Genomic DNA, 25,044 nt, shown 5'->3' with positions numbered 1-25,044 from the left:
AACAGCAGAGTAAGTAACATCACTTGCACTTAGACAAAAATCCTTTGTATACAAGCCTGCATTGGGCCAAAAACAAAAAATTCACCGAGAAATCAGAGTTCTCAAATTAAAATTTATTTCCTAAGAAAGATCAGATGGACTAAGGACAAAAAGCATAGTATACTCAATGTTAAAACTGTTAAACTCAGAGAGAACAAAAACATTTTTAATTTCACGGACATTTACCTTACATCAAGTTCTCCTAGCACCTAATCAACATTTAAACTGTCTACAAGAGTATGAGTGTTGAAGGTCACTTGATCTACCCACTTTCAGAAAGGAAGAAGTGAATAAAATAACATTAACGAAGTGTTATTTTGGTAGCACTGAAAAATTTGCGAGACAGACTTGTACTAAAGGAATAATTAACAAGAGTTGTGGTTTATGAAGAAATCCTCTAGCTTGGTTGACATCATGGTAACTATGGGAAGTGTCTTCATGATTTTTCCCCCAAACCAAGTTGGATACATCCCAAGTTAAATAACAGCTCCTATTTATTACTCTAAGATATCACATTTTTTAGCTTTCAAGTACCTAAGTCAATTTAAAATGCAAAACAATATAGAGTTTTAAGCCTCTATTTGCCTAATGAAAGCATTGAATCAAACAAAAAAACCTCAATGACCTTCCTAAAGCAGAGGGGGGATTTCATTTCATTTCACCAATAACAAACAAAAATAAAGAATGCTACTTGTAGGATAACGTGTGTGTGTCACCCATTCCTTCTATATGTATTTGTCTGTCTCTGTCTCTCCCTATGCATGTTGCGTGTGTGTGAGTGAAAGAGAGAGAGACAGAGAGAGAGGGTGTATGTGAGAGATGAGCAATGTTTCTCCCTCCATGCCTGCCTGTCTTGGCCACCCTAGGTCTCCTCTCCTCTCCTTGTCAACCTGTCTCCCTTACATGTAAACTGGCTTTCAAGTACAGATACTCAGAAAGAAAATACCTATATGCAAGGAGTAACCATCACTGTGATAAGAGACATTATTCTAACATGCTGCAACCACCATCTATCTATTCCCAACAGCTTTCTTCCCAGCCAGAGCTGTTCATTTGAGGTTCTGTAAACAGGAGCTCCTTCCGCCTCCTAAGGGTCATTTTGAGGTCCAAAACTTTAAAAAGTATTATTAAAAGGCCTTAAATACTCTTTTAACAAATAACTCAGTAAAATATCTATAAAGTAAAACTATTTAATTCCAGTTAAAACAATACAGAGCATACCAGTGCCTGACTGACAGATTTTTCTGTATGTAAAAGACCTTCTCTTTCTCTAACAGATTTCTCTGCAGGACTACTTTATAGTTCAGCAATGCTTTTTTCCACTTTACAGAGTGTTAGAGCTTAATCCTGTTCATTTTATTACTTGTCAATATAAATATGATAGAAGGTTTGTGGGGTGAAACTGGGGGCCCGTTTTTTTTTTTTTAATCGCAGGAGCCAGTTACCATATAGAGTTGAAACTATGTTTTAATCAACAAAAGAACAATCTAAGCAAAATCAAATACAGTTTTTTTTTTAAGTGATAGTCTTTCAGATTTAATTTAGAAAAAAGAATCAAGCTTTGGAAATGTATGTGGGTTCCTAATATATAACTAACATTAAAAATTCAGTAGAGAAAAATCTGAACTTTGGCAAGATTTGTGTGTAGGGGTGGGAGGGCACAGAATTTTAAGGTTCATGACAATCATTCATTAGAGTTACGTTACAGGACAGAAGTAGTGGAGGCCTTTAGAGTTAAGCAATTTACCCTAGGAACCCATCTTCTGATTCCTAAATGAGAGATGTAATTAAAACATCTTCAGCTGCCCTTCAAACTGAGTCAAATAAAATTAATTGACATGTATTTGTTCTTTGATTTAAAATAACAAAAAAGTGCCAAATCCAAGCAAATTATTTCAAAACCCAACTGTTAAGATTTAATACAAATAAAGTTCTGATGTATGATAATTTATAAACACCTGGACTTACCAATGTCGAAAAAGTCATTAAGAAAAGTAAAAACTTTCGATAGTGTCCTTAAGTTCATTTCTATGGAAACTCCCAAGATGTGTTACAAATTAAGATCATTGTGGCCTATGTGCTAAGGGCTATTTCATTAATCACCAATTATAATTTATTGGTGATTTATAACTTATACCCAATCATTAATTAAAAATTTATTCCATTTAACACAAAAAAAAATTTTTTCTGGTCAAAATCCACATGCCCTAAAGGACACCAAAATCTCTATGGAAAAGTTCCTCTGCATTTGGTTACCTTATACTACATACAGCAGGAACTTTCTACTTCATGATTAAAGACAAAGTTCACAGAAAACCTAACTTCTTTAAATGAGGCATGACCAAGTCAGCCTTACAAACTGGCTGTTTGTGTTCCATGAGAGGCCCAGAAAATGCAGAAAAAGTACCTAAGACTAGGTCTGTATTATGTCCCTATTATGAGAAGTAATTTATGCTATGAAACAGCAACAGCAAAAACATTAAAAAAAAAAAAAAAAAAAAAGAGCTAACAGACTCCTATCAAAATAAGGTGCAAGAACAAAAAGTACATGAAACCCAAAAGAGAACAGGGGGAGAATGTGTGTATGAAGACAGGTTTAGAGCAAGGATGGCAAACCCAAGGCATGTGCACTGCTATTTCTCCTCCCCCAGAACTGGCCAACACAGACAGGGAACAGGTGACGGTTTTGGGAGAGCTCTGGGGAAGGACTCAGAAACCTCTAGCTAGCTATTACCAGGTAGTGGGAGTTGTCAGACCAAGCAAAACATCACCATTCCTGGTTTAGACTGCCTGGAAGAAGGTTGTGGAGAAAAACCATTAAGGAAGGAATGAGTGTTAAGGAAGAACAGTAAGAGCCTTAAGTATTTACTGAGCTATTTCTCATTTTATTTTTTTTAGGTTGCCTACACTGTTTGATTTAATCCTCACAACAAACTTCTTAACTACTTCTAGTATGCCCATTTTATAGATATGAAAAAACTGAGCTGTCCAGAATTTTAAACAATGAACTTGCCTAAGTCATACTGCAGGTAAGTGGTGGAACTAGGGCTCAAACAAGGACCTAAGCACTTTCTCACTCCTTTAATGGATCATGGAATTCCACAACTGTGCTAACCCTCTATTCATCCTCCCATGTAAACCCACCAGAACATATTTTTTTAAATAAAATTTTAATTATTTAAGTAATAACATGTTTCTAATGGAAAGTCTGGAAAATATAAAGGATGTTTCAAAATTCATCATTTTTATTGCTTTTGTAATTAGTATTTTAATGGATACCTTGTATATAAATCTGCATCTTTTTACTCTGTTTATAAAGTACCATAAATGGAATTCTGGGTCAAAGAGTGTGAATACATTCTGCCAGAACATATGATTTTAATATTACTGAAATAATAAAGAGATGATAATTTCCTTAAGAAAAACAACTATGCTTTATTCTCTCTTGTACCTACAATGCCAGGACATGAATGAACGAATGAAGGTTTGTCTTCCCTTAGTACATAGTCTCTGAAGAGAGATTTCAATAAAGCAGGCTCCTCAGTTAGAAGACGACAATTAACGCCTAGTAGCAAATTCATTAATGGGATGCATAAAACTCTTCTTAAGGAGAAAAAGACTTTCATCTATCTCCAAATGTTTAATATCTTACAGTATATTTAAAGGACGTTATATTTCAGTAGTTACAGAGCACACTGAAGACATTATTTCTCCCAGTTTGAATTATTATCTAAATGTCATAATCTGTTATTGTCCATAGAGATCATTTTCAGAACACGTTCACACCCAGAATTCAAAAAGTTAAATATTTTAATAGTAGCTAGATTTGTCGTTTTACTTTGATTTTATATGAAAAATCATCATCTACTACCATCAGGGTCTAATGATATCATCATAACAGGCAATGTCCCCATAAAGATGAAAGAGAGAGTCACTACAAAACAACGTGCCAGGCATTGATCTAGCACTTTAGATGCACTAATTTAATTCTCGCAAAATTACATGGCTTGTAAGTAATTTATCTCTATTTTATAGGTAAAGAAACTGAAGCAGAGAGACTTTAAGACACTTGCTTGTTTCTTCAAACCCAGACATTATGGCCACAACTCTAATCACTGCATAGTAGTGACTCCCAGGGGTAAGCAAAAAACTTGTAAAAGTTTCTGGCATAACTTTCAGTGGACACTGGTGATGAAGGACATAATGAAACTGTGCTTGTCAGAAAAGAGGAAATTTTATCAATTCACGTGGATTATTTATCCATTTAATAAATAATTAGTTATTGTTTATTGTGGAACAAAAGCTCTCTCAGAATGTGGGGGTGTTCTCCAAACCTTGAGAAACACTAGGTTTAAGAAAGAAAGATGGACAGAGATCACAACATAATGTAGATATCTAATATAGATATATTGACCTAGCATAGTTAGGATAAAACAGTATTATTCACAGATGTCATGGCACAGAAGTAGTAATTAATTCTGCCTAGGGCACTCAGAGAAGTTGTACAGAGTAGGAAATACCTCAACTGCACCTTGAGTAAGACTTCTACAGAAATTTCTAGGTAACAGTCATCTCCCAAAATTGTCCCCACAGAAGGACCAGGTTCTCAGTGCATGAAAACTGCTGCAGTAGTACAAAGCATGTCTTAGCACAGCAGCACCATCTTAGGTTTGCTCAGGGTCTGAAAGCAGGGGGCGGGGGTATGGAACAGATCTTAGAAATAAAACCCCTGCCATACAATGGGAGCCAGCAATAAAGAGGAAGCCCATCTGTCAAGCCTGACTTTATAGCCAATATAAAGCTGCCTTTGCTGGCATACCTGTATTTACAATCCTAATTTTTAAAAACCCTAAATTAAAAATATAAATAAAGAATATAAGGGGAAGCAGGAAGGGACTTTTGTTCTCCCAGCTGACACATGCCCCACTCACCAGCAATCACTTCCAGCGCCATGAAAAGGCAGAAGAACCTTGTTCGGTCCAAAATCCCTCAAACACCACAGAGAGGGCCTGGTGAGAATGAAATTACCAATCTTCCCGAAAAAGAATTCAAAATAAAAGTCATTAGCATGCTGATGGACCTACAGAGAAATATGCAAGAGCTAAGGGATGAATTCCGGAGGGAGATAACAGAAATGAAAAAAACAATGGAAGGATTTAAGAGCAGACTGGATGAGGTGCACGAGACTGTAAACAGAATAGAAATCAGAGAACATGAACACAGAGAAGCTGAGGCAGAGAGAGATAAAAGGATCTCTAGGAATGAAAGAATTAAAGTAAGAGAACTGTGTGACCAATCCAATCCAAACAGAACAATATTTGCATTATAGGGGTACCAGAAGAAGAGAGAGAAAAGGGGACAAAAATGTCTCGGAAGAAATTATTGCTGAAAACTTCCCCAATCTGGGGAAGGAAATAGGCTCTCAGATCACAGAGGTCCACAGATCTCCCAATACAAGTGACCCAAGGAGGATAACACCAATACATAAAGTAATTAAAATGGCAAAGATCAAAGACAAGGACAGACTATTAAAAGCACCCTGAGAGAAAACAGATCAGCTACAAAGGAAAACCCATCAGGCTATATCATCAGACCTCTCAGCAGAAACCTTACAGGCCAGAAGAGAATGCCATGATGTATTCAATGCAATGAAACTGAAGGGCCTTGAACCATGAATACTGTATCTAGCAAGATTATCATTTAAATTTGAAGGAGGGATTAAAAAATCCCCAGGTAAGCAAAACATGAGGGAATTTACCTCCTATAAACCATCTCCTACAGTGTATTTTAAAGAGATTGCTCTAGATGGAAGTGCTCCTAAGGGTAAACAGATGTCACCAGAGAAAATAAAACCACAGCAAAGAAAGTAGACCAACCAAACACTAACTAAATGCAAAATAAAATCAGCTATCCACAAAATCAGTTAAAGGAAACGCAAAAGAATACAGAATAAAAACCCTAACATATAAAGAGTAGAGGAGGAAGAATAAGAAGGGAGAGAAATAATCATCAGACTGTGTTTATAATAGTATAACAAGTAAGTTAAGTTAAAGGGTTAGATAGTAAAGAAGCTACCCTTGAACCTTTGGTAACCATGAATCCAAAGCCTGCAATGGCAGTAAGTACATACCTATCAATAATCACCCTAAATGTAAATGAACTGAATGCACAAATCAAAAGACACAGAGTAACAGAATGGATAAAAAAGCAAGACCCATCCATATGCTGCCTACAAGAGACTCACCTCAAACTCAAAGACATACACAAACTAAAAGTGAAGGGATGGAAAAAGATATTTCATGCAAATAATAGGAAAAAAAAGCAGGTGTTGCAGTACTTGCATCAGACAAAATAGACTTCAAAACAAGGAAAGTAACAAGAGACAAAGAACAACATTACATAATGATAAAGGGGTCAAACAGAGGATATAACCATTATAAATACCCATGCACTCAACATATGAGCAACCACGTATGTGAAACAAATACTAACAGAATTAAAGGAGGAAATAGGATGCAATGCATTCATTTTAGGAGATTCAACACACCACTCACTCCAAAGGGAAGACCAACCAGATAGAAAATAAGTAAGGACACAGAGGTAATAAACAACACACTAGTACAGATGGACCTAACAGACATCTACAGAACTCTACACCCAAAAGCAGCAGGATGCACATTCTTCTCAAGTGCACATGGAACATTTTCCAGAATAGACCACATACTAGGACACAAAAAGAGCCTCACTAAACTCAAAAAGACTAAGAAACAGAATCTACACACATGAACAGAATCAGAAATGAGAAAGGAAAAATCACTACAGACACCACAGAAATACAAAGAATTATTTGAGAGTACTATAAAAACCTATATGCTAACAAGGTGGAAAACCTAGAAGAAATGGACAACTTTCTAGAAAAATACAACTTTTCAAGACTGACGAAGGAAGAAACAGAAAAACTAACAGACCAACTACCAGCAACGAAATTGAATTGGTAATCAAAAAACTAGCCAAGAACAAAATTCCCAGACAAGATGGCTTCACCACAGAACTGTATCAGACATTTAGAGAAGACATAATACCCATGATCCTTAAGTTTTCCAAAAAATAGAAGAGGTGGGAATACTCCCAAACTTATTCTATGAAGACAGCATCACTCTAATACCAAAACCAGGCAAAGACACCACAAAAAAAATAAAACTACAGACTAATATCCCTGATGAACATAGATGCAAAAATACTCAATAAAATCTTAGCAAACTCAATTCAAAAATACATCAGGAGGATCATACACCATGATCAAGTGGGATTCATCTCAGGGATGCAAGGATGGTACGACATTCGAAAATCCATCAACATCATCCACCACATAAACAAAAAGAAGGATAAAAACATGAACATCCCCATAGATGCTGAAAAAGCATTCAACAAAATTCAACATCCATTCATAAAAACTCTTAACAAAATGGGTATAGAGGGCAAGTACCTCAACAAAATAAAGGCTATATAAGACAAACCTACAGCCAACATCATACTTAACAGCAAGAACCTGAAAGCTTTTCCCCAATGATCAGGAAAAAGACAAGGATGCCCACTCTCCCCGCTTTTATTTAACAATAGTACTGGAAGTCCCAACCATGGCAATCAGACAAAACAAGGAAATAAAAAGCATCCAGATTGGTAAGGAAGAAGCCGAACTGTCACTGTTTGCTGATGACATGATATTGCACATAAAAAACCCTAAAGAATTTACTCCAAAACTACTAGATCTAATATATGAATTCAGCAAAGTTGCAGGATACAAAATTAATACACAGAAATCTGTTCCATACCTATACACTAACAATGAACTAGCCAAAAGAGAAATCAGGAAAACAATTCCATTCACAATTGCATCAAAAAGAATAAAATACCTAGGAATAAACCTAATCAAGGAAGTGAAAGACCTGAAAGACCTATACCCTGAAAACTACAAGACACTCCTAAGAGAAATTAAAGATGTACTAATAAATGGAAATTCATCCTATATTCTTGGCTAGGAAGAATTAATATTGTCAAAACGGCCATCCTGCCCAAAGCAATTGATAGATTCAATGCAATCCCTACCAAAATACCGACAGCATTCTTCAACAAACTGGAACAAATAGTTCTAAAATTCACATGGAACCACAAAAGACCCCAAATAGCCAAAGAAATCCTGAGAAGGAAGAATAAAGCCGGGGGATCACACTTCCCAACTTGAAGCTCTACTACAAAGCCACAGTAATCAAGACAATTTGGTACTGGCACAAGAACAGACCCATAGACCAATGGAAGAGACTAAAGAGCCCTGACATAAACCCAAGCATATATGGTCAATAAATATATGATAAAGGAGCCATGGACATACAATGGGGAAATGACAGCCTCTTCAATAGCTGGTGTTGGCAAAACTGGGCAGCTACATGCAAGAGAATGAAACTGGATTATTGTTTAACCCCATACACAAAAGTAAACTCAAAATGGATCAAAGACCTGAATGTAAGTCATGAAACTATAAAACTCTTAGAAGGAAACATAGGCAAAAATCTCCTGAATATACACATGAGCAACTTCTTCCTGAACGCGTCTCCTCAGAGCAAGGGAAACAAAAGCAAAAATGAACTCATGGGACTCCATCAAACTAAATAGTTTCTGTATGGTAAAGGACACCATCCACAGAACAAAAAGGCATCCTACAGTATGGGAGAATATATTTGTAAATGACATACTCGACAAGGGGCTAACATCCAAAATATATAAAGAACTCACACGCTTCAACACCCAAAAAGCAAATAACCCAATAAAAAAACGGGCAGAGGATATGAAGAGACAGTTCTCCAAAGAAGAAATTCAGATCGGTAATACACACATGAAAAGATGCTCCACATCACTAAACATCAGGGAAATGTAAATTAAAACCACAATGAGATATCACCTCACATGAGTAAGGATGGCCAGCATCAAAAAGACTCTAAGAACAAAAAATGCCGACGAGGATGCAGAGAAAGGGGAACCCTCCTACACTGCTGGTGGGAATGTAAGCTACTTCAACCATTGCAGAAAGCAATATGGAGGTTCCTCAAAAAACTAAAAATAGAAATACCATTTAACCCAGGAATCCCACTCCTTGAAACTTACACAAGAATTCAACATCTCAGATTCAAAAAGACATATGGGATGCCTAACTGGTTTTCTTGGTTTCACTGGAGATGGCTGGTAATTATAGATCTGCTTTGGTTATGTAACTGTATTCCTATTATGTTAATGTGTGTGCAAAATTTAATTAGTAGTTTAAAACCTATACATGCTGAAGTTACTCTACAAGAAGATATGTCAAAGAAATAATCTTCCCATGTTTTCTTCCACCTGCTACTTCTATAGCTTTTCTTCTTCCTTCCTAATTACAACCCTTAAATAGAATACGTGCCTCATATCGAATTTACCGAGTATCATAATTCCTCCAAGTGGTAAAGATACCTCAAGACAAATGCTGGGCATAGAAGCCACAGGGCATAAATCTACAAAGAAGTAAAAAGCTAACCTTTTCAAACAATATGGCCTCTCTCTCACTTACCAACTTTACATTTCCCTGTATGGCCCCGGAAAATGACTGGTTAGCCAGAGATGGGTAAGATTCCTCAAGGGAGGAACAACCTAAGACAGGCACAGTCACAGGGGGGCCATCAGGTGAGAAATTGGGGATCAACAGAGGTGAGGCTTAGAACCTCACCCCCCCTGTTTTGAGAGAAATCTTCTGAATCCATGGATGTTTTATTGCCCTTGTCTAGCTTGGATTAACACACAGTCTACAGGCACACACCTGATCATCTACATTTGCTCTCTTACAACACTAAACTATGTTTTCTACCTTTATCTTGCATCCACCTACCACTTCAGCATTTTATTAAAAATAATAATAATAATAATAATAAAGGGAGAAATGTGGTATCCACATATAAATCAAGTATAAAAATCAAACGAATATTCATATTTGACCTGATTGTTTATAGTTCATAATGCGTGATCAAAACCGAAAGTTTCTGTGATGACTGCCCTTGTACTATTCACCATGTAAGAACTTATTCACTATGTAAGAATTTGTTCTCCATGTAAGAACTTGTTTGTTATGCCTCAGAAGATTGGAGACTGACAAAAATTAGGCCTTGGGTGGATTAATGATTGTGCATTGAGCATTGAGTCCCCTATACAGAATTTTATTGTTAACAACCATTTGATCAATAAATATGAGAGATGCCCTCTCAAAAAAAAAAAAGACATATGCACTCCTATGTTTATTGCAGTACTATTTACAATAGCCAAGATATGGAAGCAACCTAAGTGTCCATCAGTAGATGAATGGATAAAGAAGATATGGTACATATACACAATGGAATAGTATTCAGCCATAACAAAGAGACAAATCCTACCATTTCCTACAACACAGATGGAGCTGGTGGACATTCTGCTCAGTGAAATAAGCAAGGCAGAGAAAGACAAGTGCCAAATGATTTCCCTCATTTGTGGAGTATAACAACGAAGGAAAACTGAAGGAACAGGGAGCCAAGATGGCAGCATGTGTAGGGCAGCGGAAATCTCCAAAAACCATATATATTTTTGAAAATACAACAAATACAACTATTCCTAAAAGTGAGATGAGAAGATACAGGACAACAGCCAGGCTACATCTACATATGCGAGAACCCAGCACCTCATGAAGGGGATAAGATACAAGTCGAGGCCCGGCGGGAACTGAGCGTGCGCCTGACCCTAGCTCCACGGCGGGAGAAGAGGAGTCAGAGCGGGGAGGGAGAGGGAGCCCAGGACTGCTGCTAAACAGCCAGCCCTAGTCATACGCACTGGGAGTGCAGACACACAGTGTGTTGTGTGCTGGATACTAGGGAAACGAAACAGTAAAACCTGCAAACGGGTCCCCGCAGCCGGCTTCCCTGGGAAAAAAGAAAAGCGAGTGCTTTTTGAAGGTCTTAAAGGGACTCACAGCTGGACGGAAGTGGTCTGGCACACTCAGCCCATCAGCTGGGAATCCCGGGGAACTCCGGGCGCCCAACCCCCTGGATGGCAGCACAGCTATGAGGCCCCACACAGCGATAAACAGCCTTCCGCCTATTCCCACTCCGGCGCAGACCCACCATAGCGGAGCAGGAGCCTGAGACCAGACTCAGAGGAGAGCAGCTACCCAACACAAGCCACAAGGGGTCGCCGTTCTCACAGGGGAGGAAGGCGATGAGCAAGTGGAAACGGACTTTGTTCTCCCAGGTGACACACCCACCAACCGCCCACGGGTACCTCTATCGCCATGAAAAGGCAGAAGAATTTGATTCAGACCAGAATCACACAGACATTGCCTGAGAGGGAACCAGGGGACATAGATTTAACCAATTTACCTGAAAAAGAATTCAAAATAAAGGTCATAACCATGCGGATGGGGCTGCAGAAAAAATGCAAGAGCTAATGGATAAAGATGGGAGAGAGTACAGAAATAAAACAATCCGTGGAAGAACTTAAGAGCAGACTCGAGGAGATGCAAGAGGCCATTAATGGAATAGAAATCAGAGAACAGGGACGCACAGAAGCTGATGCAGAGAGAGATAAAAGGATCTCCAGGACTAAAACAATATTAAGAGAACTATGTGACCAATCCAAATGGAACAATATCAGCATTGTACAGGTACCAGAAGAAGAAAAGAGAGAAAAAGGAATAGAAAGTGTCTTTGAAGAAATAATTGCCCCCGTTCTGAGAGAAATCTTCTGCATCCGTGGATGTTTTATTGCCCTTGTCTAGCTTGGATTAACACATAGTCTACAGGCACACACCTGATCATCTACATTTGCTCTCTTACAACACTAAACTATGTTTTCTACCTTTATCTTGTATCTACCTACCACTTCAGCATTTTATTAAAAATAATAATAATAAAGAGAGAAATGTGGTATCCACATATAAATCAAGTATAAAAACCAAATGAGTATTCATATTTGAACTGACTGTTTATAGTTCATAACGCATGAGCAAAACCGAAAGTTTCTGTGATGACTGCCCTTGTACTGTTCACCATGTAACTTATTCATTATGTAAGAATTTGTTCTCCATGTAAGAACTTGTTTGTTATGCCTCAGAAGATTGGAGACTGACGAAAATTAGGCTTGGGGTGGATTAATGATTGTGCATTGAGCATTGACTCCCCTATACAGAATTTTATTGTTGTTAACAACCATTTGATCAATAAACATGAGAGATGCCCTCACAAAAAAAAAAAAAAAAAAGGACAGACTTCCAATGGTAAAATAAATAAGTAACCAGGATGTAATGTATAGCATAAGGAATATAGTCAAGATATTGTAACAGCTTGGTAGGGTGATAGCTGGAACCTAGAATTATGTATATAAATGTTTTATCACTGTGTTGTACACTTGAAACTAATGTAATGTAATACTGTGCGTCAACTACCCTTCAATAAAAAATAATTATAAAAAAAAAAAAAGAAATAATTGCTGAAAACTTCTCCAAACTGGGGAAGGAAATAGTCGCTCAGACCATGGAGGCCCACAGAATTCCCAACACAAGGGACCCAAGGAGGACACCACCAAGACATATAATAATTAAAATGGCAAAGATCAAGAACAAGGACAGAGTATTAAAGGCAGCCAGAGAGAGAAAGAAGGTCACCCACAAAGGAAAACCCATCAGGCTATCATCAGACTTCTCAACAGAAACCTTATAGGCCAGAAGAGAATGGCATGATATATTTAACACAATGAAACAGAAGGGCCTTGAACAAAGGATACTGTATCCAGAATGATTATCATTTAAATATGAAGGAGGGATTAAACAATTCTCAGACAAGCAAAAGTTGAGGGAATTTGCCTCCCACAAACCACCTCTACAGGGTATTTTAGAGGGACTGCTCTAGATGGAAGCACTCCTAAGGCTAAACAGATGACACCAGAGAAAATAAAATCACAACAAGGAAAGCAGAACAATCAAATACAAACTAAAGACAAAAAATAAAATCAACTACACACAAAAGCAGTTGAAGGAAACACAAAAAAGCAAACACACACACACAAACACACACACACACACACAAGAAAAAACACCTAACATACAAAGAATGGAGGAGGAGGAATAAGAAGAGAGAGAAATAAAGAATCATCAGACTGTGTTTATAATAGCTCAATAAGTGAGTTAAGTAAGATGGTAAGACAGTAAAGAAGCTAACCTTGAACCTTTGTCTTTCAATATTCACCATAAATATAAATGGACTGAATGCACCACTCAAAAGACACACAGTAATAGAATGGATAAAAAACCAAGACCCATCTATATGCCGCTTACAAGAGACTCACCTCAAACCCAAACACATACACAGACTAAAAGTCAAGGGATAGAAAAAGATATTTCATGCAACCAACAGGGAGAAAAAGCAGGTGTTGCAGTACTAGTATCAGACAAAATAGACTTCAAAACAAGGAAAGTAACAAGAGATAAAGAAGGACATTACATAATGATAAAGGGGTCAGTCCAACAAGAGGGTATAACCATTATAAATATATATGCACCCAATACAGGAGCACCAACATATGTGAAACAGATAGTAACAGAATTAAAGGAGGAAACAGAATTCAATGTACTCATTTTAGGAGACTTCAACACACCACTCACTCCAGAGGACAGATCCACCAGACAGAAAATAAATAAGGACACAGAGGCACTGAACAACACCCTAGAACAGATGGCAACTCACAGACATCTACAGAACTCTACACCTAAAAGCAGCAGGATACACAATTCTCAAGTGCACATGGAACATTCTCCAGAATAGACCGCATACTAGGCCACAAAAAGAGCCTCAGTAAATTCAAAGAGACTGAAATTCTACCAACCATTTTCTCAGACCACAAAGTCATGAACCTAGAAATAAATTGTACAAAGAAAACAAAAAGGCTCACAAACACATGGAGGCTTAACAACATGCTCCTAAATAATCAATGCATAAACGACCAAATTAAAATAGAGATCAAGCAATATATGGAAACAAATGACAACAACAAAACAAAGCCCCAAAATCTGTGGGACGCAGCAAAAAGTTTTAAGAGGCAAGTATATAGTAATCCAGGCATATTTAAAGAAGGAAGAACAATCGCAAATGAATAGTCTGAAGCACAATTTTCGAAATTGGATAAAGAAGAAAAAATGTGGCCATAAGTCAGCAGAAGGAGGGACACAGTAAAGAGCAGAGAAGAAATAAATAAAATTGAGGAGAATAAAATAGAAAATCAATCAATAAAACCAAAAGCTGGTTCTTCGAGAAAATAAACAAAATAGATAAGCCCGTAGCCAGACTTATTAAGACAGAAAGAGAATCAACACACATCAACAGAATCAGAAATAAGAAAAGAAAAATCACAACAGACCCCACAGAAATACAAAGATTTATTAGAGAATACTATGAAAACTTATATGCTAACAAGCTAGAAAACCTAGAAGAAACGGACAACTTCCTAGAAAAATACAACCTTCCAAGACAGACCAAGGAAGAAACACAAAATCTAAACAAACCAATTACCAGCAAAGAAATTGAAGAGATAATCAAAAAACTACCCAAGAACAAAACTTCCGGGCCAGATGGTTTCACTGCTGAATTTTATCAGACATATAGAGAAGACATAATACTGATTCTCCTTAAAGTTTTCCAAAAAATATTAGCGGAGGGAATACTTCCAAACTCATTCTGTAAAGCCAGTACCACTCTAATACCAAAACCAGGCAAAGACACCACAAATAAAGAAAATTACAGACCAAAATCCCTGATGAACACAGATGCAAAAATATTCAACAAAATATTAGCAAACCGAATTCAAAAATACATCAACATAATCATACACCATGATCAAGAGTGATTCATCTCAGGAATGCAAGCACGGTACAACATTAAAAAATCCATCAACATCATCCACCACGTAAACAAAAAGAAGGACGGAAACCACATGATCATTTCCAGAGATGGTGAAAAAGCATTCGACAAAATTCAACATCCATTCATGATAAAAACTCTCAACAAAATGGGTATAGAGGGCAAGTACTTCAACATAATAAATGCCATATACAAAAAACCCACAGCCAACATCATACTGAACAGTGAGAAGCTGAAAGCTGTCCCTCTAAGATCAGGAACAAGACAGGGATGCCCACTCTCCCCACTGTTACTAAATATAGCACTGGAGGTACTAGCCATGGCAATTAGACAAAACAAAGAAACACATAGCATCCAGATTGGTAAAGAAGAAGTCAAATTGTCACTATTTAAAGATGACATGATATTGTACATAAAAAACCCTAAAGACTCCATTCCAAAACTACTAGAACTCATACCTGAATTCAGCAAAGATGCAGGATACAAAATACACAGAAATCTGTTGCTTTCCTATACACTAATGATCAATTAACAGAAAGAGAAATCAGGAAATCAATTCCATTCACAATTGCATCAAAAAGAATCAAATACCTAGGAATAAACCTAACCAAGGAAGTGAAAGACTTATACCCTGAAAACTACAAGACACTCTTGAGATAAATTAAAGAGTACACTAACAAATGGAAACTCATTCCATGCTTTTGGCTAGGAAGAATTAATATTGTCAAAATGGCCATCCTGCCTAAAGCAATCTATAGATTCAATGCAATGCCTATTAAAATACCAACAACATTATACAATGAACTGGAACAAATAGTTTTAAAATTCATATGGAACCACCAAACACCCCAAATAGCCAAAGCAATCCTGACAAGGAAGAATAACGCTGGGGGCATCTCGCTTCCCAACTTCAAACTGTACTACAAAGCCACAGTAATTTAGACAATTTGGTACTGGCACAAGGACAGAGCCACAGACCAGTGGAACAGAACAGAGAGTCCAGATATTAACCCAAACATATACAATTAATATATGATAAAGGAACCATGGACCTACAATGGGGAAATGACAGCCTCTTCAACAGCTGGTATTGGCAAAACTGGACAGCTACATGTAAGAGAATGAAACTGGATCACTGTCTAACCCCATACACAAAAGTAAATTCAAAATGGATCAAAGACCTGAAGTAAGTCATGAAACCATAAAACTCTTGGAGGAAAACAGAGGCAAAAATCTCTTGGACATAAACATGAGTGACTTCTTCATGAACTTATCTCCCTGGGCAAGGGAAACAAAAGCAAAAATGAACAAGTGGGACTATATCAAGCTGAAAAGCTTCTGTACAGCAAAGGACACCACGAATAGAACAAAAAGGCATCCTACAGTATGGGAGAATATATTCATAAATGACAGATCCGATAAAGGGTTGACATCCAAAATATATAAAGAGCTCATGCACCTGAACAAACAAAAAGCAAAAAATCTGATTACAAAATGGTCAGAAGAGCTGAACAGACAGTTCTCCAAAGACGAAATTCAGATGGCCAACAGGCACATGAAAAGATGCCCCACATTTCTAATTATCAGGGAAATCCAAATTAAAACCACAAAGAGAAATCACATCACACAACTTAGGATGGCGAATCTCAAAAAGGCTAGCAACAACAAGTACCAGTGAGAATCCGGAGAAAGGGGAACCCTCCTACACTGCTGGTGGAAATGTAAATTAGTTCAACCATTGTGGAAAGCAGTATGGAGGTTCCTCAAAAAGCTCAAAATAGAAATACCATTTGACCTAGGAATTTACCCTAAGAATGCAGCAGCCCAGTTTGAAAAAGAAATATGCACCCCTATGTTTATCGCAGCACTATTTACAACAGCCAAGAAATGGAAGCAACCTAAGTATCCAGCAGGAGATGAATGGATAAAGAAGATATGGTACATGTACACAATGGAATATTATTCAGCCATAGGAAGGAAACAAATCCTATCATTTGCAACAACATGGATGGAGCAAGAGTGTTATGCTCAGTGAAGTAAGACAGGCAGAGAAAGACAAATACCAAATGATTTCACTCATATGTGGAGTATAAGAACAAAGAAAAAAACTGAAGGAACAGAACAGCAGCAGAAATACAGAACCCAAGAATGGACTAACAGTTACCAAAGGGAAGGAACTGGGGAGGATGGGTGGGAAGGGAAGGATAAGGGGGGGGAAGAAAGGGGGCATTACGAATAGCATGTATAATGTGGGGGGCGGGGGCACCTTGAGGACTGTGCAACACAGAGAAGACAAGTAGTGATTCTACAGCATCTTCCTACACTGATGGACAGTGACTGTAATAGGGGTTGTGGGGGAGACTTGGTGATGGGGGAGTCTAGTAATCATAATGTTCCTCATGTAATTGTAGATTAATTATACTAAAAAATAATAATAAATAATTTAAAAATTCAAAGGATATTTTTTGAAGTTTTATGGAATTATATATATATATATAAAACATATATAGATAAAATAATAGGGAAAATAGCATAGAAGTGTAGAAGGATTTTATATAATACACCACAAGTGCCTTTAAATTCTCCTTTTAGAATCAAGAGATACTATTAGGCTACTTAATCAGTAACATCTCATGGGTGTGGATTATGCTAAAAAGGCATTTCAGAACTATAATCAAAGGAACCAGCCACAGAGAAAAACCTTGATGTTCTACTGGAAAAAATGATGAAAGAATGCATATTTGAGTTAAAACAGAAAATACGTATCTTTTGTAATGACTTTCTGCTAACCAACCTTTTCAGTTATTTATTCAACATCACATAAGATCTTCTTATATAGCTACCTCAAAAATTTATAGGAATATTGGGAAGACTAAATAAAAGTACTAAGGCACAGTGCCTGGCTCTTAATAACATTCAATTAAAAACATCTGTTTTAATTTCACGACTCTGTTATTACCCTAATGGTCTGCTGGTCTAAGAATATAGTACTACTATCTTCCAAAACACACAAAAAAGGAAAAGATGCACAATTTCCTTGTTACTCTGTTGTTTCTCCTTTTCGTGTACATTATTATACATACTCCATACAATATTAGCCATAGAACCTGTGCAGTGGACATTAAAAAGTGAAGCCACCCAATACTCCAGAGTGTTGCTAGTCTCCCAGGGTTATCCAGAGCCTTAAGGATGACTGTACGGTAACACACTGACATGACAGCACAACCTGGCACTTAAAGCTGACAAGAACTGATGTGCTGGTGTGGCACCTGTGGAGGGAGCAGCAGCTCTCTGAAGAGGGGACAGGGGAAAAGGTCGAGGATCCAATGGAGAAGAGTAACCATGAGATGAAGTCAGAGATCAGAAAGAAGCAGTGTACAAATTGGCAATCATTTTGCAAGTTTTAACAAACCTGGAAGCTAAAAAGTTACAGGAAAGGTAGAGAAGAATCTGGTGATTCAACCTCTTGCTAAGAACCACTGAACACTGGCACAGATATTAAAATGCTTTTCCAAATTACTTAAAAGCAAAATCATATTTTTAAAAGTCCATGTCATTTTGACATTATAATCAATTTTACTCTATATGGAAAAACTGTTACATAAAAAAGTGCACTCTAAAATTAGAACAATGAAGTACTTTTTTCACCCATTATGGAAGGAGGGGAAATAGCACTAATTTCTGATCTAATAAGGAAACAGTAAAAGAATACTGATAATACCATCCTTTGAGAAGCAATTTGACCTAATGTTTCAAGTCTAGTAAATCCTCTAAGGCATGACTTAATCGATGCAATGAAATCAAGCCACACTTTCTAGTTCCTGTAAGAATTCAGTGTTTTTGAGTATTAGCTTTGTTTTCTTAATGACATAAAGTTTGTTTTAACACTGCTATCAAGGATTCTGTTGTGAGAGGAGACGTAAATTAGCTCATATCCTCTGGCTCAATACCACACATCTGGAAGTCTGCCCTGAGGAAATAGCTAAAAATATGAAGAAATCTATATGCCCAAAGGTGTTTCCTGCAACATTCCTGAAAATAGCAAAAATTAAGTATGACAGTGACACAGAAAATAGTACATTGTTCTAAAAAAGGCAGCAAACAACTAATTGGGGTAAGCATTTAATAATGTCAAATCATTATGTTGTATATTTGAAACCAATACTGAATATCAACTAGAATTCAATTAAAAAATGAAGAAGCAAATGAAACTGAGCATATACTATGATATAAAACATCACATGAAAAAGCTGTAAAAAACTCCAAAATGATGACTGTATTAGAGTGACGGATTCATGTTTTTTCTATTATTTAACCTTTTTGAAATGTGACTTATTAGAATGAAAACAAATTATATTTTTAAAACATGCATCTCAAGAGGTTAAGTACTCTAAGATTTCATTCACACAGCTCTCAAAATGACAAGACGGGCTGGGGGTTAATACATAGAGGCAGCACTAACGAGTTCTTTTGTGATGATGGAACAACTTTGTATCTTGACTGTGGTAGAGGCTGCACAAAACTAACATGGGACAAAACTGCAAAGAACTACACACACACGCACACACACAAATGCAGGTTTTAAAAAAATGGTGAAATCTGCACACAGTCTGTAGTTGAGGTAACAGTAATGTACCAACATCAATCAGCCTCCGAGTTTTCACACTGTATGGCAGCTATATAAGTTACCACCATTGGGGAAACTGAGTGGAGAGTTTATAGAACCCTACTATTTTTACAACTTCCTGAGTCTCTACCTCAGAATAAAAGTTGAAAGAAATATGCACTTCTATCTCAAGATTGAGCTTATTTTTGAGGGGCAGGCAGATAAGGGAATGTAAAATGAGGCAGGTTAATATATAACTTCCAAGGCACTACAGTGTACTATTTACCTACTGCACAAAACCTCATAGGAGACAAATAGCAGTTCTTAGACTGAACATAATTTTCTGGCGCCAGTCTTCAAAAAAAAAGCTTCAACTTAAATGAAAATATCAGTCAATTTTCAGAATATGCTTAACTGAATAGCTTTGAATCTCGAACCCTGTACTGACATAATCCATTATGAAATCACCTTCAGAATTTTCTCCCATGCCAGAAAAATTTCAACAAATATAAATAAGATTTACTTACGCATATTCAATTTAAATATATAAATGACTAATACAGAATTTCGGGGAAGGATTAAAGATGGCGGCGTGAGAGGAGAGAGACAGAGGCTTCCTCCTAAAACTGGATACAATTAGAAAATATAGTTGGCGCAACGAATCCTGAGAGAGCAACAGGAAAGAGGATGGCACCAGACTGCACACACCTGGAGAAAAGAGCAGACCTCACCGAATGGGGTAACGTACCAGAGCCATGGCTCGGCGGGACCCGATCCCCTCCCCCACCCCAGCTCACCGGTGGGAGGAAGAGAAACGGAGCAGGGAGGGAGTGGAAGGCCTGGGACTGCTGAATACCTAGCTCCGGAGATCTGCGCTCCAGGCACAAACCTACATTTCATGGTGCTTTCATCGTACTCTTCTGATTACGGAGTTGGAAAGCTGGGACAGGCGGAGTTACTGGGGAGACTGGGATTGCAGCCACTTGTGGAAAACAGGGATCCATACCCAGCTGCTCCGAGACAGAAGCTTGTATCTGTGTGCTTGGCCCACTGGTTCAGGCAGTGGAAACAGGCACAGGAGCCAGGAGGCAGGGAACAGCTCTTTCCTACCCCAAGTACCGCTCCACTGTGACCCCCGACATTGCTTCAGGGGCTGAGCAGCTCCAGAATAGAGCTTCTGGACACTAGAAGGTACCATATACAAATATGAAACGCCAAAGAAACGTGGTAAACAGTTAAATTATTAACACAACTCCCGAGAAATATTTAAATGATTTGGATCTCGTGACTCTTTCCGAAAGGGAGTTCAAAATAAAAATCATCAACATGCTAATGGAGGTACAGAAAGACATCCAAGAACTCAGGAATGAATTCAGGTCAGAGATCCAATCGTTAAAGAACACGATGGAGGGTATTAAAAGCAGGTTGGATACAGTGGAGGAGACAATAAATGAAATAGAAACTAGAGAAGAGGAATAAAAAGAAGCTGAGGCACAGAGAGAAAAAAGAATCTCTAAGAATGAAAGAATATTGAGAGAACTGTGTGACCAATCCAAATGGAACAATATTCACTTTATAGGGATACCAGAAGAAGAAGAAGAGAGAGAAAGGGATAGAAAGTGTCTTGGAGGAGGTAGTTGCTGAAAACTTCCCCAATCTGGGGAAGGAGATAGTCTCTCAGGCCATGGAGATCCACAGATCTCCCAACACAAGGGACCCAAGGAAGACAACATCAAGACACATAGTAATTAAAATGGAAAAGATGAACAATAAGGACAGACTGTTAAAAGCAGCCAGAGGCAGAAATAAAATCACATACAAAGGAAAGTCCATCAGGCTAACATCAGACTTCTCAGCAGAAACCTTACAGGCAAGAAGGGAGTGGCATGATGTATTTAATACTATGAAGCAGAAGGGCCTGAAACCAAGATTACTTTATCCGGCAAGATTATCATTTAAATTTGAAGGAGGAATTAAACAATTTCCAGATAAGCAAAAGCTGAGAGAATTTACCTCCCAGAAACCTACTCTACAGTCTATTTTGGAGGGACTGCTCTAGATGGAAGTGTTCCTAAGGTTGAATAGCTGTCACCAGAGGTAATAAAACCACAGTAAGGAAAACAGAAGAGCTAATTACTAAATAATGCAAAAGTAAATTAACTATCCCCAAAGTCAATCAAGGGGATAGACAAAAAGTACAGAATATGATATCTAATATATAAAGAATGGAGGAGGAAGAAAAAGGAGGAGAAACAGAAAAGAACCTTTAGACTGTGTTTGTAACAGCATACTAAGTGAGTTAAGTTAGATTCTTAGATAGTAAGGAAAGTAACCTGGAACCTTTGGTACCCACGAATCTAAAGCCTGAAATGGCAATAAGTACATACCTATCAATAATCACCCTAAATGTAAATGGACTGAATGCACCAATCAAAAGACATAGAGTCACTGAATGGATAAAAAAACAAGACCCATCTATATGCTGCTTACAAGAGACTCACCTCAAACCCAAAAACATGCATATACTAAAAGTCAAGGAATGAAAAAAGATATTTCATACAACCAACAGGGAGAAAAAACCAGGTGCTGCAGTACTAGTATCAGACAAAATAGACTTAAAAACAAAGAAAGTAACAAGAGATAAAGAAGGACATTACATAATGATAAAGGGCTCAGTCCAACAAGATGATATAACCATTATAAATATATATGCACCCAACACAGGAGCACCAGTATATGTGAAACAAATACTAACAGAACTAAAGGAGGAAATAGAATGCAATGCATTCATTTTAGGAGACTTCAGAAGGAGTGACATAATAAAGATCAGAGAATAAATAAATAAAATTGAGAAGAATAAAACAATAGCAAAAATCAATGAAACCAAGAGCTGGTTCTTTGAGAAAATAAACAAAATAGATAAGCCTCTAGCCAGACTTACTAAGAGAAAAAGAGAATCAGCACAAATCAACACAATAAGAAATGAGAAAGGAAACATCACGACGGATCCCACAGAAATACAAAGAATTATCAGAGACTACTGTGAAAACCTATATGCTAACAAGCTGGAAAACCTAGAAGAAATGGACAACTTCCTAGAAAAATATAACCTTCCAAGACAGACCAAGGAAGAAACACAAAATCTAAACAAACCAATTACCAGCAAAGAAATTGAAGTGGTAATCAAAAACCTACCCAAGAAGAAAATCCCCAGGCCAGATGGATTTACCTCAGAATTTTATCAGACATACAGAGAAGATATAATTCCCATTCTCCTTAAAGTTTTCCAAAAAATAGAAGCAGAGGGAATACTCCTAAACTCATTCTATGAAGACAACATCACTCTAATACCAAAACCAGGCAAACACCCAACCAAAAAAGAAAATTACAGACCAAAATCCCTGATGAACATAGATGCAAAGATACTCAACAAAATATTAGCAAACCAAATTCAAAAATATATCAAAAGGTTAGCATGTATAGTGTGGCAGGTGGGGGGACACGGGGAAGGCTGTGCAACACAGAGAAGACAAGTAGTGATTTTACACCATCTTACTATGCTGATGGACAGAGACTGTGAAGGGGTATGTGAAGGGGGGAGCCTAGTAAACATAATGTTCTTCATGTAATTGTAGATTAATGATAACAAAAAAAAGAATACATCAAAAGGATCATATACCATGACCAAGTGGGATTCATCCCAGGGATGCAAGGATGGTACAACATTTGAAAATCCATCAACATTATCCACCACATCAACAAAAAGAAGGACAAAAACCACATGATCATCTCCATAGATGCTGAAAAAACATTCGACAAAATTCAACATCCATTCATGATAAAACCTCTCAACAAAATGGGTATAGAGGGCAAGTACCTCAACATAATAAAGGCCATATATGATAAACCCACAGCCAACATCATACTGAACAGTGAGAAGCTAAAAGCTTTTCCTCTCAGATCGGGAACAAGACAGGGATGCCCACTCTCCCCACTGGTATTCAACATAGTACTGGAGGTCCTAGCCACGGCAAGTAGACAAAACAAAGAAATACAAGGAATCCAGATTGGTAAAGAAGAAGTCAAACTGTCACTATTTGCAGATGACATGATATTGTACATAAAAAACCCTGAAGACTCCACTCCAAAACTAGAACTGATATCGGAATACAGCAAAGTTGCAGGATACAAAATTAACACACAGAAATCTGTGACTTTCCTATACACTAACAATGAACTAATAGAAAGAGAAATCAGGAAAACAATTCCATTCACAATTGCATTAAAAAGAATAAAATACTTAGGAATAAACCTACCCAAGGAAGTGAAAGACCTATACCCTGAAAACTATAAGACACTCTTAAGAGAAATTAAAGAGGACACTAACAAATGGAAACTCATCCCATGCTCTTGGTTAGGAAGAATTAATAGCGTCAAAATGGCCATCCTGCCCAAAGCAATATACAGATTCGATGCAATCCCTATCATATTACCAACAGCATTCTTCAATGAACTGGAACAAATAGTTCTAAAATTCATACGGAACCACCAAAGACCCTGAATAGCCAAAGCAATCCTGAGAAGGAAGAATAAAGTGGGAGGGATCTTTATTGTACAAAAAAAGCAAGATCCCTTGCTCCCCAACTTCAAGCTCTACTACAAAGCCACAGTAATCAAGACAGTTTGGTACTGGCACAAGAACAGAGCCACAGACCAGAGGAACAGAATAGAGACTCCAGACATTAACCCAAACATATATGGTCAATTAATATATGACAAAGGAGCCATAGACATACAATGGGGAAATGACAGTCTCTTCAACAGATGGTGCTGGCAAAACTGGACAGCTACATGTAAGAGAATGAAACTGGATCACTGTCTAACCCCATACACAAAAGTAAATTCAAAATGGATCAAAGACCTGAATATAAGTCATTAAAACATAAAACTCTTAGAAAAAAACAAAGGCAAAAATCTCTTGGACATAAACATGAGCAACTTCTTCATGAACATATATCCCTGGGCAAGGGAAACAAAAGCAAAAATGAACAAGTGGGACTACAACAAGGTGAAAAGCTTCTGTACAGCAAAGGACACAACCAATAGAACAAAAAGGTACCCTACAGTATGAGAGAATATATTCATAAATGACAGATCCGATAAAGGGTTGACACCCTAAATATATAAAGAGCTCACACACACCTCAACAAACAAAAAGTAAATAATCCAATTTAAAAATGGGCAGAGGAGCTGCATAGACAGTTCTCTAAAGAAGAAATTCAGATGGTCAACAGACACACAGAAAGATGTTCCACATCACTTGTCATCAAAGAAATGCAAATTAAAACCACAATGAGATATCACCTCACACCAGTAAGGATCGCCACCATCCAAAAGACAAACAACAACAAATGTTGACGAGGTTGTGGAAAAAGGGGAACCCTC

The 25,044-nt window shown here is 37.4% G+C and overlaps 1 long non-coding RNA gene across 1 annotated transcript in view; it reads right to left on the bottom strand.

The window, feature by feature from the left end:
* Positions 1-25,044, bottom strand: part of LOC130681468 (uncharacterized) — a 52,824-nt gene that overhangs the window by 15,920 nt on the left and 11,860 nt on the right. The window lies entirely within an intron of this gene.

This window comes from Manis pentadactyla, chromosome 18, assembly GCF_030020395.1.
Source record: "Manis pentadactyla isolate mManPen7 chromosome 18, mManPen7.hap1, whole genome shotgun sequence".
Classification (NCBI taxonomy): Eukaryota; Metazoa; Chordata; class Mammalia; order Pholidota; family Manidae; genus Manis; species Manis pentadactyla.
The sequence above is the reverse complement of the archived record's forward strand: the minus strand, read 5'-3'. Positions and strand labels throughout refer to the sequence as shown.